At 34.2% G+C, this 10,601-nt stretch overlaps 1 protein-coding gene across 1 annotated transcript in view; it reads left to right on the top strand.

The window, feature by feature from the left end:
• The first annotated feature begins 568 nt into the window (after positions 1-568).
• LOC144965324 (uncharacterized) overlaps positions 569-10,601 on the top strand; it is a 27,765-nt gene continuing 17,732 nt past the window's right edge. The window contains exon 1 of the mRNA XM_078900555.1: positions 569-954. The gene's annotated coding sequence lies outside the window, so the exon portion shown is untranslated. The remainder of the gene's footprint in view (positions 955-10,601) is intronic.

Raw genomic sequence — 10,601 nt, 5'->3', positions numbered from 1 at the left:
TTATAAGTCCTTATGCGACTCTTCACTAAAATAAAGACAGTTTATTGTAAGCCATTCATTTGCGTGTGATATAATAATCAGTCATTTCCCTATCTCAAAATACATTATAAGTATGAACTAATTTCGACTAGATTCACTAGACACTAGGCTTGTAACGTAAGGTACGGGTGCACTAAATCATTGAGAGGGTCGGGCTACAACTTTACAAGACTCCCAAGATGACGAAAAAGTTCGATGGAAATGAAAAATGAAGGTAGGAATAAACGAACGAAATCTTGTGGTGGTGGCAGCCATGGTGGTGGTTGTGGTGTCTGTGGCTAGTAGAAGTGGTGATGGTAGTTACGGAGTGCACGATATACGTTAGACGTTTTTACTCACGGAAACAATGAAGGTACGTCAGTACAGTTTATGTGTGCGTATGTGTATGTGTATGTGTATGTGTGTGAGTGAGCGTGTGCTGTGTGTGAGTGCTTAGAGTCGAGTGTTTCCCTGGCGGCGGTCTGCTTGCTTCATCACCGACAGGCTGGCTGGTTGGCATCGGGAACAGCACACTTCCGGAGTTACAGCTGTGTGTCTGTGTGTCTGGCATTGATGCCGACGTACTTAGTAAACCACCAAATTCTCTATCCTCAATAAACTGTGAAAAGACATATCATGTGTGTTCTTTCTATCTTCATCTTCACGCTATTTTAGTCTTGTTCATATTGGAACTTTTCCCTTGAAATATAGAAACTATGGAGGAATTTATTTGATTCGAATTATTAAGTATACACGGATCTACAAACGTAACAAAGGATTTGCCAATAGAGTTCATTAACCTTACAAATAGGGTTGTGATATCTTAGAGCAGTTACGCAAAACCATTTTACAATTTACATTATTGTTTGTTGTGGCAGTGTTGAAATGCCTCGTTCTATAAAAATGTCGTTTCTCTTGGATAAAACATAAACATGGGTAAGTTGGTTATTCTATCAATACATATTGTTTTATGTGTCTAACCTTTTTTGCGGTTGAATATACTGCACAGTTTAAAACTTTGCTTTTCGAATATACTTATGAATGACGCTATGAACTAAATACAGACGTTAACATAATATCGCGAAAAAATTTTTTTAATTCCATCACGTTACAGTCTGAAATTTGAATAGAATAGAATGTATCTCTAGGTTGTTCTATGGTGAACTGTGGTTTCATTTAACCAACCAATAAATCCGATCGAAAGACTTCAATCGGCGAGTCAAAATTTAAGGTCATTATATGGTATTTTATTGGCCATTTTCGTAATATATAGTGACAAATTAAGGAGCGGCATTGGTTTAGGATACACATTTTTTTCAGCTCGTAATATTTAGGAAAATAAAATATCACAGAAGAGATATTCGCCAATAAATTAAAGTGTCACTTGTTTGTACACAAACTAAGATAGGACGATATTCTACTTACATAACTCGATTTCCTTCCCATACGGTAAAAAACAAAAACACCAATCAAACAAAATTAAGAGACAAATTAGTTTGAGAGATGATGACTTTATATTATTCGTCAATCTTCTAAAAAATAGGTTCTTGAAATGTTATAACGATATTTTTTCTCTCTGACTGTTTCAAGGTATGGAAATCGAGAAACGGGATACATTTTCGCCTTATGAGCATTAGTGCTTCGAGAGACAAAAAATACATTTACCGCCAATAATCCGTGTCCTTGGTTCCTATCGCATCCAGCGGAATAAACATCGATTATTACTCTTTGAATTGGACGCTGAGACGTGGTATCGCAGAGTACTTTCTGATTGATATTATAAACTGAACACAACTACCCATCCACTACTGGATGGTAATGGGTGACAATAAAAGCCCGCTTACCCATGATCGAAGAAGATTATTCAGGCTGTGGATCAATGTACAATGGGCACCGATTGGCCTTTTCGGCTCCCAAACTTTCAAATGAAGCATTGCATATGCCTTGGTTAATGGTATCCTTCAAAGTTCAATTGTATATGCATCTTTTTTGTCTGGTAAAACGACACTCGGATTGTCTCCTGCACGTCTCGGGTTCGAGTCATGCTTTGGGTGCTACAAAAGTTGAGTCCTCAGAAAGATTTTTCTGCTCACAGTTTATCACTATACTGCTGGATCAAGAATGTACGAAAGATAACCAAGCAAAGCAAGAAAGAAAAATACAAGAAAAAAAACATCCCAAAATATCAGTCTACCTCGACTGGGGATCGAACCTTAGACCTTCTGATTACCGGGCAGGCGTGCTACCATTACACTATACTGCCACACTCTGAAACAAACATTTAAATAAATCATGCCCAGAAAACTCATCCTTCAAATGTAGATCGATTTAAATTACCCTCATCTCGTCAAACACTCTCAAATCTGTGGCTTTAGTAAAGTCCCATCGCAGAGGAGACACGAGAAAAACGAGGGTGAGTCAAAGAGCAATGGGACTTGCTTATTACTTAAAAACAAATTAAATCAATGCCATGCATCATACTTCAGATTAAAGCTTCTCATTAGCCGATTAGAATGCTACTTCTCAACAGTCTCCGCCTCTCTCTCTCTCTCTCTCTCTCTCTCTCTCTCTCTCTCTCTCTCTCTCTCTCTCTCTCTCTCGATAGCCACCCTCCACCCTTTTTTATTACGTCCTTGTAAAACTGAATTGGCTGAACTTTTTCACTACTATCTTGGCTTCTTCGTCATCTTCAAAGCGATGTTCCCTCATTGCCTCTTTCAGTGGGTGAAAAATATGAAAGGCCGAAAGTCTGGTGAATAAGGAGGATGAGACAGCGTTGTCCACCCCTTTTCCTGGCACTTGTGTATGGAAGGTCATTTTCATGAAGAAACAATACTCGTTCCATCTCCAAATCCAGTCTAACTCAACAAACTCTTGCTTTCAGTTGTTTCGAGGTCTATTTGTACCGTTCAGAGTTGACAGTGGCTCCATGTGGTGGGAAAGAACGAGGATTACACCCCCGAATAACTTTCCCCGCTGGTTTCTCAGCTTTGAAGTTTTTAGTCTTTGAGGAAGAGGATTGTCGCAATTCCAAATATTGTCTCTTCGACTCAGGTTCATATGATCAGTGATCATTCAGCTGAGAGAGCTGTTATATCTCCCATTTAGCCGGAGAAGTTCGGAATATGTTCTTCTATCAGATCTGATCAATGCTGCTGTCTTTATTTGTTCACCGAGTTGACACTGCTTGGACGGCGACCATCCCGAGATTTGTCAAATAAAGACATGGTTGAGAGGGTATCAGATAAGGTATTAGATTGCATCTCATTTTATTCTAAATGACAAGAACACGTTCAACCCACCTAAAACACAGCCTCTACAAAATGCCTGAGTGTTATAAACATTGCCGAGGCGTTTAAAAATTATACTTTAGTTTCTTCTTCGAAAACACTAAATTCAATGACAGCTTTCTGTCGTTGACGGACATCCATGGGGCCAGCCATTTTGAACTGTGTAAGTTTAATGACTTTGTTTGTCTCTCCTTCTGCCTCCCTCCGAGGTCCCTTGCATATTGGTTTTTGCCAATGTCTCATGGCGAGAAACATGGCACTTTTCTTCGAGACCTTTTTCTGCTTTTGACTTCTTCTTTGAGACAAGTGGAATTCCTGTGGTCCTGTCAGAGAAACAACTCTTTTGTAAACCTCTACACTCGACGTATGGTCAGACAAGAAGATGTCTAAAATCAGTAGCTGAACGTTACAAGCATGGTCTGTCGAAAAGAAATTCAATTGCGTACTATAAGCACTGCAAGTTAACTGTCAAGGGAAAATTTATAATAACGTCTTACGGGCGTCATGTCTCGTCCTACATTTACGTGTTGGTTTGCTGATGACTGAGCACCCCTTGTGAGGCAATTTGATCTCATATTGTGGTTTTAAAAACTCGCGTTTATTTTCGTTTACACATAGATATACATTTTATCGTCGCCCCTGTGTAAAACAAACTGAATATTAAATGTTTTGGAATCTGAAGAAAATACATTATCGTTTTGGATTTGTTTTTCAAACTGCTTAAACCCAAATCTGACCCACCGCATCAGTGTGGTATTGTATTGGAATGAATTGGATAATAAATTGAGTTAACAGACGATCTGAATTAGAAAAGGTAAGCTTTTTGAACTTTTAGAAACAAAACACAATATCCTCAATGAGGGCTTTTATTTTAAATCAAATTTTAGAAGTTAGGGTTAAAATTGATTTTATAGCATAAGTTACATCTCGACAAAATACTGTTTTTGAGTCTATTGGTCACAAATACTGTATCTTATCATTTTCTTCTTTCCCATTGTAAATAAATCAGTTGTTCTGTATCTTTACGATTTTGAACCGATTCAATTTTAAGGGGCAGGAGATACAATAATCAGAACAATCACGCAATAGTGGAAAAACACGTTTGGTATCATCACCAAGGAGATTGAATGCGATTTCAAACAAAATATAATGTGATAAAAGGAGTATAGTACAAAAGAAAAGAATGGAAAATGCGGCTTATTACCATTACTACTAAGCCTGAACGTTCATCAAAGTCAGAGATAGTGTTCTTTGTTTTTGTAAATTCACTATCTTCATTCCCCCGAACAACGACAATCAGGAATATGAGCAATTCGAAGATTTGCTTCATCTAACTTATGCAGTGGACTAAATTGTTTCGTTTCTCTGCCATTCTTTCCATTGAGCTATCCAAATTGCATAAATGTCTTGCTTGAAACATTTGAATGACGTCCACAGCTTGAACCTAACAAAGAGATGATTTTCGAATCTATACAAAAGCGATAAACAAATTGGTTCAATGTACTTATTCTTCTGGCGTAATAAAGATTCCCCAACTATCTATAATTTATTTGAAAATGAATGTAAGTTGTTTGAAAACTATCTCCAAGTCGTTCTGGGAACGGAAGTTTAAAATGCTAAAAAATACCAGGTTTTGCCGGAGAGATTACGTATAGAATTTGTCATAAAATTAGATATACCTGCCTCGCATCGTTTACAACTTGAGTTTTCACTGAAAGATTTAATGTATGTTGAAGCAAAGTACAAGATTATTAATCTGATATATTTGATCAGTTTTCATCTTGATATGAAATTGTAGGTATCTTATAAACTGTCAACGTTGATTTGAATCTTGTTTGATACTCTTCTGTATAAAATATCATCTTATCTGTTTATATAGCTCTCCTAAATCACCACTTTACAAGGATTCCCATGACTTGGTTTATGTATATATATATATATAAAATAAAGAAAAACAAATGTCGAATTCGGGACTCCGATAGAAGAAATAAAAGGGAAATGTTTAAATGGAAGTCAATCTGGGTAACCCAGTGTATTACTATGTCCATTCGACAATGTTGCTCTATGTTAAACGAACACGAAATGATTATAACCATTGTTGTAATGTATGATCGAATCCTGGTTTAGTTATCTAATATTGTTTTCTTTCCACATTGATAAAAATCCACATCATCGGTTTGTATCAAAGTTCTAACAACATATATATAAGCTGGATCATTTTAAGCATTTTGCTCTGGTAAAATTTTGTTATTATTTTTTGTCAAAGTCACTTAGATCATTTTTTCAAATGAACAATTTGAATTTTAAAATTTCTCGTCACCCTTATTACAAAACCAATGAATTTAGCCATAATTTGTTTCTGCTTGTCAGATGATAACGTGCACCCATCTGAACAACAAAATAATATACCTAGCTCTTTTCTTTGAAATATATATGGTCAAAATTCTTCTTCAAAGTTTCATTCTGGAAAATTGAGAATCATTTTAATTTATTGGTATACTATATACTAAAAGTTTTCTAGTCCAAATGAATGGTGTTCTGCGTGATTTCACAGCAATGTAATTGTTATAACTTAATGAATTATGGGGATATATATATATATATATATATATATATATATATATATATATATATATATATATATATATATATATATATATATATAGTTTCGTTCTCATCTGCAGCTGGTTAAGACACTTGACAACTTGATCTTGAGTATTGAACGAAATAGATAGCAAATCTAAGATGAGTCATGCTTCAACCATAAATAAGATAATGACATAATGAGTGGAATACAGCGACGCCCTCGACCCCCTCGAACTCACGTTACACGCTGTTAGAATATTTTATAGTTGTTATCGTCTTTAACCACAAACCAATTTCTTGTTATATTTACATAATATAACCATTGTGGTAAGAAGAAATTAGCCCTCCCGAAACACAGATAATATGGTTTTACCCTTGCGAGTGAGTAAATGTTTTGCATATTGTAGATGAATTTAGCGGTAATAGATGATGGTAATGATGATGATGATGATGATGATGATGATGATGGTGATGATGATGATGATGAGGAGGAGGAGGAGGAGCAGGAGGAGGAGGAGTATGGTAGTGGTAGTGGTGATGGTGGTGTGGTGATGATGCTGAATATAATGCTCTTTCATTAGTTTTACTTTGATAAGTGTTTATTGTGAAATTACCTACTCAATTCTATACGTAGAACTGTTGTAAACCGACCCCAGTACCTCATGATTGTGAAGCAAAAAGGAGGAGCAAGAAGAAGAAGAAGAAGGAGAAGAAGAAGAAGAAGAAGAAGAAGAAGAAGAAGAAGAAGAAGAAGAAGAAGAAGAAGAAGAAGAAGAGGAAGAAGAAGAAGAAATTGTAAAAAATAAAAGTCGTAATGAATATCTGGCAATCCAAAAATTCAGTATTTTGGGAAATAAAAATTGTAGATAACTATAGTTAACTTTAAAACGCAACTACTTACCCTCACAATGATTAAGTAACACTTCAAAATCATTACAGTTATGTAGTCTAGCATCAACTTTCATTTTCAATAAGTTTTTATGACTTGAGATGCTCATGAAGTTCATAAATTGGAGCTAAAATTTCGTGCTTCTACGAAATTTTCGTAATAGTAGGCAGGTCTGGCTAACGGTGTGTGGTTGTTTCATAATATAAACTAATAATTTTGCCAGTAAGAATGGGTGAGCATTTTATTAAACCGCATTCTATGAGAACCCATCTTTATAAAATATGTGGACTGAGTGATGTTATGTTGATTGTAGGGGTTGCCTTGGTCGAGTAAAAGGTGAACATGTATTTATGAGTTCAAGCTGAGTTTGAGACACTCGTGTTGCACTGTCGAAAGCATACGAGTCTGTAAAGCTCTAGAGGTCTTCTTGGTTCCCGTGGCTTTAACCCTCTGCTTACCACCTTACAGCAAAATTGTCTCATTTGTTACGACACAATATACATTGTTCTTATTCAGATTTATTTTGAACATCACAACCTTTTAAGAATGATATTTGTTTAATTAATAAGAACATAAAGTTGTTTTGTAGAGAGTTTGTTTGAGTAAAAAAAACAACAATTTTTTCTGCTGGGTAAGCCTGCCATTTTGGGAAAATACTGAAAATGATCGATAAGGAGAGGGCTAAGGAGACCTCAAAGCTTTCTTCTTTCTACCCTTTGAATAAGAAGCGTGTCTATTGAAAATAATTTTTAACCGGATTTATACTATCCCCAACCACCAAATATTCAGGGAACTGTAAGGAATGGGTGGAAGAACACATTGAGAAATTAAAGAGCAGGCACTGGTTGGTGTAAGATCAAAATCTAAAATAATGTGTATGAAACATCACCAGACAAAACAAGAAATAAAAAGACAAGAAAAAACTTGGGTGAAATAATTCTCACGTTTGGTTTGCCTGGGTATTATGTGCGTCCTTAACTCTTTCCTTACCGATCATTTTCAGTATTTTCCCTAAATGGCAGGCTTACCCAGCAGAAAAATTTATTCTTTTATCTCAAACAATCTCTCGACAAAACAACTTTATGTTCTTATTAAGTAAACAAGGATCATTGTGATGTACAAAATAACTCTGAATAAGAAAAAAATGTATATTGTGTCGTAACAAATGTGACAATGTTTCTGTAGGTGGTTAGGAGAGGGTTAATGTTCTCAGTGGCGGTTCTAGCCTATTTATAGTGGTGGGGCAAAGATGATTCGGTCATATATATATATATATATATATATATATATATATATATATATATATATATATATATATATAATATTGAATTGTGTTTGATACAAATATGGTACGAAAAGTGCTCGACATGCAGTAATGGAGCGAATTATTATTATTTAAAATATTTACCACAATGTTTGAGACAGTCTACATTAATGTTTCAGGCTTAATTGAAGGTGTCCCCATCGGCGTAAATTCTTGTTAAGCAACTTTAAACCGGAACCACTTCAAGAAACAACAACAGTCAACAAAACAACTCAGTCCTGACGATGGCAAATTAAGCCTGAAACATTAATGTAAACTGTCTCAAAAATTGTGGTAACTATTTTAAATAATATATATATATATATATATATATATATATATATATATATATATATATATATATATATATAGATAGATATATTGATTATATATATATATATATATATATATATATATATATTATATATATATATATATATATTTCAACTTTAAAAAAAAAAATATTTCAACCACAAATAATCACATTCAATATGAAATGACAATACCAGTAGATTTTAATTATTCCAAACGTAATCAAAAATGAATCACGAAAGAGAATACAACAAAAAAAAAATAAAGCGACGAGACAAAATGCGACAACACCTTGACAATACAAGTCTATTTCGTTCACTCGAAAAAATTAAAGAGATGCTTTAATCCCTCAACGGCGAGATTGATATTTCTGTTACATTTTCAGAAGTACGTAGTAACTTTAAAGTTTTCATCGAGAAGCAACAACCGCGGTATGACTCGAGTTTCATTCAGAGCTCAAATTGCATCATTTTTACTGCTCTCTTGGTGGTTAGAATGATTGTGCCGGTGGTGGTAGTGGTTGGAATAATGGTAGCGGTGGTGGTGGAGGAGGAGGAGGAGGAGGAGGAGGAGGAGGAGGAGGAGGAGGAGGAGGAAGAGGAGACGGTGAGGGAGGATGTAATTATGGTAGTGGTTTTGGTGGTGCTGTTGGTTAGAATGATAGTTGTGGAGACGATGACGAAAATTATATGATGATGTTGATATTGTTTTTATTGCTATTGTAGTACTTGTTGTTAATGTTGTTGTTGTTGTTAATGATGATGATAATGATGGCAACGACGATGTCGTCGACAATGATGAATACCGTACGAGATTACAAAGTTTATTCAATCTTAGGCTTTCGCCATTAAATCATACAATTAGATGACAACATACATGAAATTGAGGCTTTCGCCATTAAATCATACAATTTGATGACAACATACATGAAAGTGGAAAAAAAATGGTAAATGGAACCAACCAAACAACAAATTGATACCATTAATAACCACAAAAATACAACAATCGTAATACCACCAATACGTACAATAATAATAATAATAATAATAATAATAATAATAATAATAATAATAATAATAATAATAATAATAATAATAATAATAATAATAATAATAATAATAATAATAATAATAATAATATTACCATCATCATTACTACCACCACCATCACTATTACCACCACCACCATCACCATCATTATTACGTTTCCAATCCGTTTTTCTCGTTTTTTAAAAATTTGATACCTTAATAGACGAAATTTCCGTTGATTTTTTAAAGGATAGCTAAAATAGCTACGATTTTATCAACCCTGAAAACTACGATTTTTATTTTCCTATTTCAAGTAGGCAGGTCTGCTATGACAAGTATCAGTTCCATAGTCAAAAAAAAGACAAATAAAAACAAAGTTTACTTAATCTTAGGCTTTCGCCAATAATTCATACAATACAATTAAGACAAAATAATGCTACCAATCTCTCCTCATGCATTCGTTAGACTATAACAATAACGACCGTGTTATCTTTACTCCTTACCCAACCAACCCCTAGCTTCCCGCCTCTTCATCGCGAACTATCTTGCTTTTGTATGTATTAGCTTCAGGACGGGCAAGTACGGAATCTGCCCACCCTTCCTTTAAACGTCTTTATTTCCTCTATAACTTAGTTAGAATTCAACTCTCTCCTTTCTCAGAAGAGTATTTCTCGTATACTAATTCAATTGTTGAGAAAACCAAAATGGTGGTTGTATTTATATATTTATTTAGTCGTGACTTCTGAATAAAAGTGTTTTATTAGAGGGAATGCAATAGAAAATACATTGTTTTGCAAAAATATTTAGTCTGGCAATAAAAATACAGCGGTAATTATTTTAAGAATTAAAAAAAAGGAACAAATTAATTTGTTTAAAAAACAAACAAAAAAAAAAAAAAAAAAAAACAACCAAATAAGACAACAATTTAAATAAATGAATTTTGAGAAGCACTAAAGAAAACGAGAAAAAAAAAAGAAATTTAAATGGATAAACAAATATATTAAAACAACACAAGTTAATACTAACTTGATATAATATTAGTAAATTGATAAATTTAATTCAATACTGGAACCTTCCCAATGTTATTACATCAATGGTACCAGCACAAGTAAGGCAATAAAGAAGAAAAAGTTCGTTTGCCAAAATCTCTATTTAGTGCTCACTGGTTTATAAGG

Source organism: Berghia stephanieae, chromosome 2 (assembly GCF_034508935.2).
Source record: "Berghia stephanieae isolate SIO BIC M18660-M18661 chromosome 2, UCSD_Bste_1.3, whole genome shotgun sequence".
NCBI lineage: Eukaryota > Metazoa > Mollusca > Gastropoda > Nudibranchia > Aeolidiidae > Berghia > Berghia stephanieae.
This window is presented reverse-complemented; position numbering and strand designations above follow the sequence as displayed.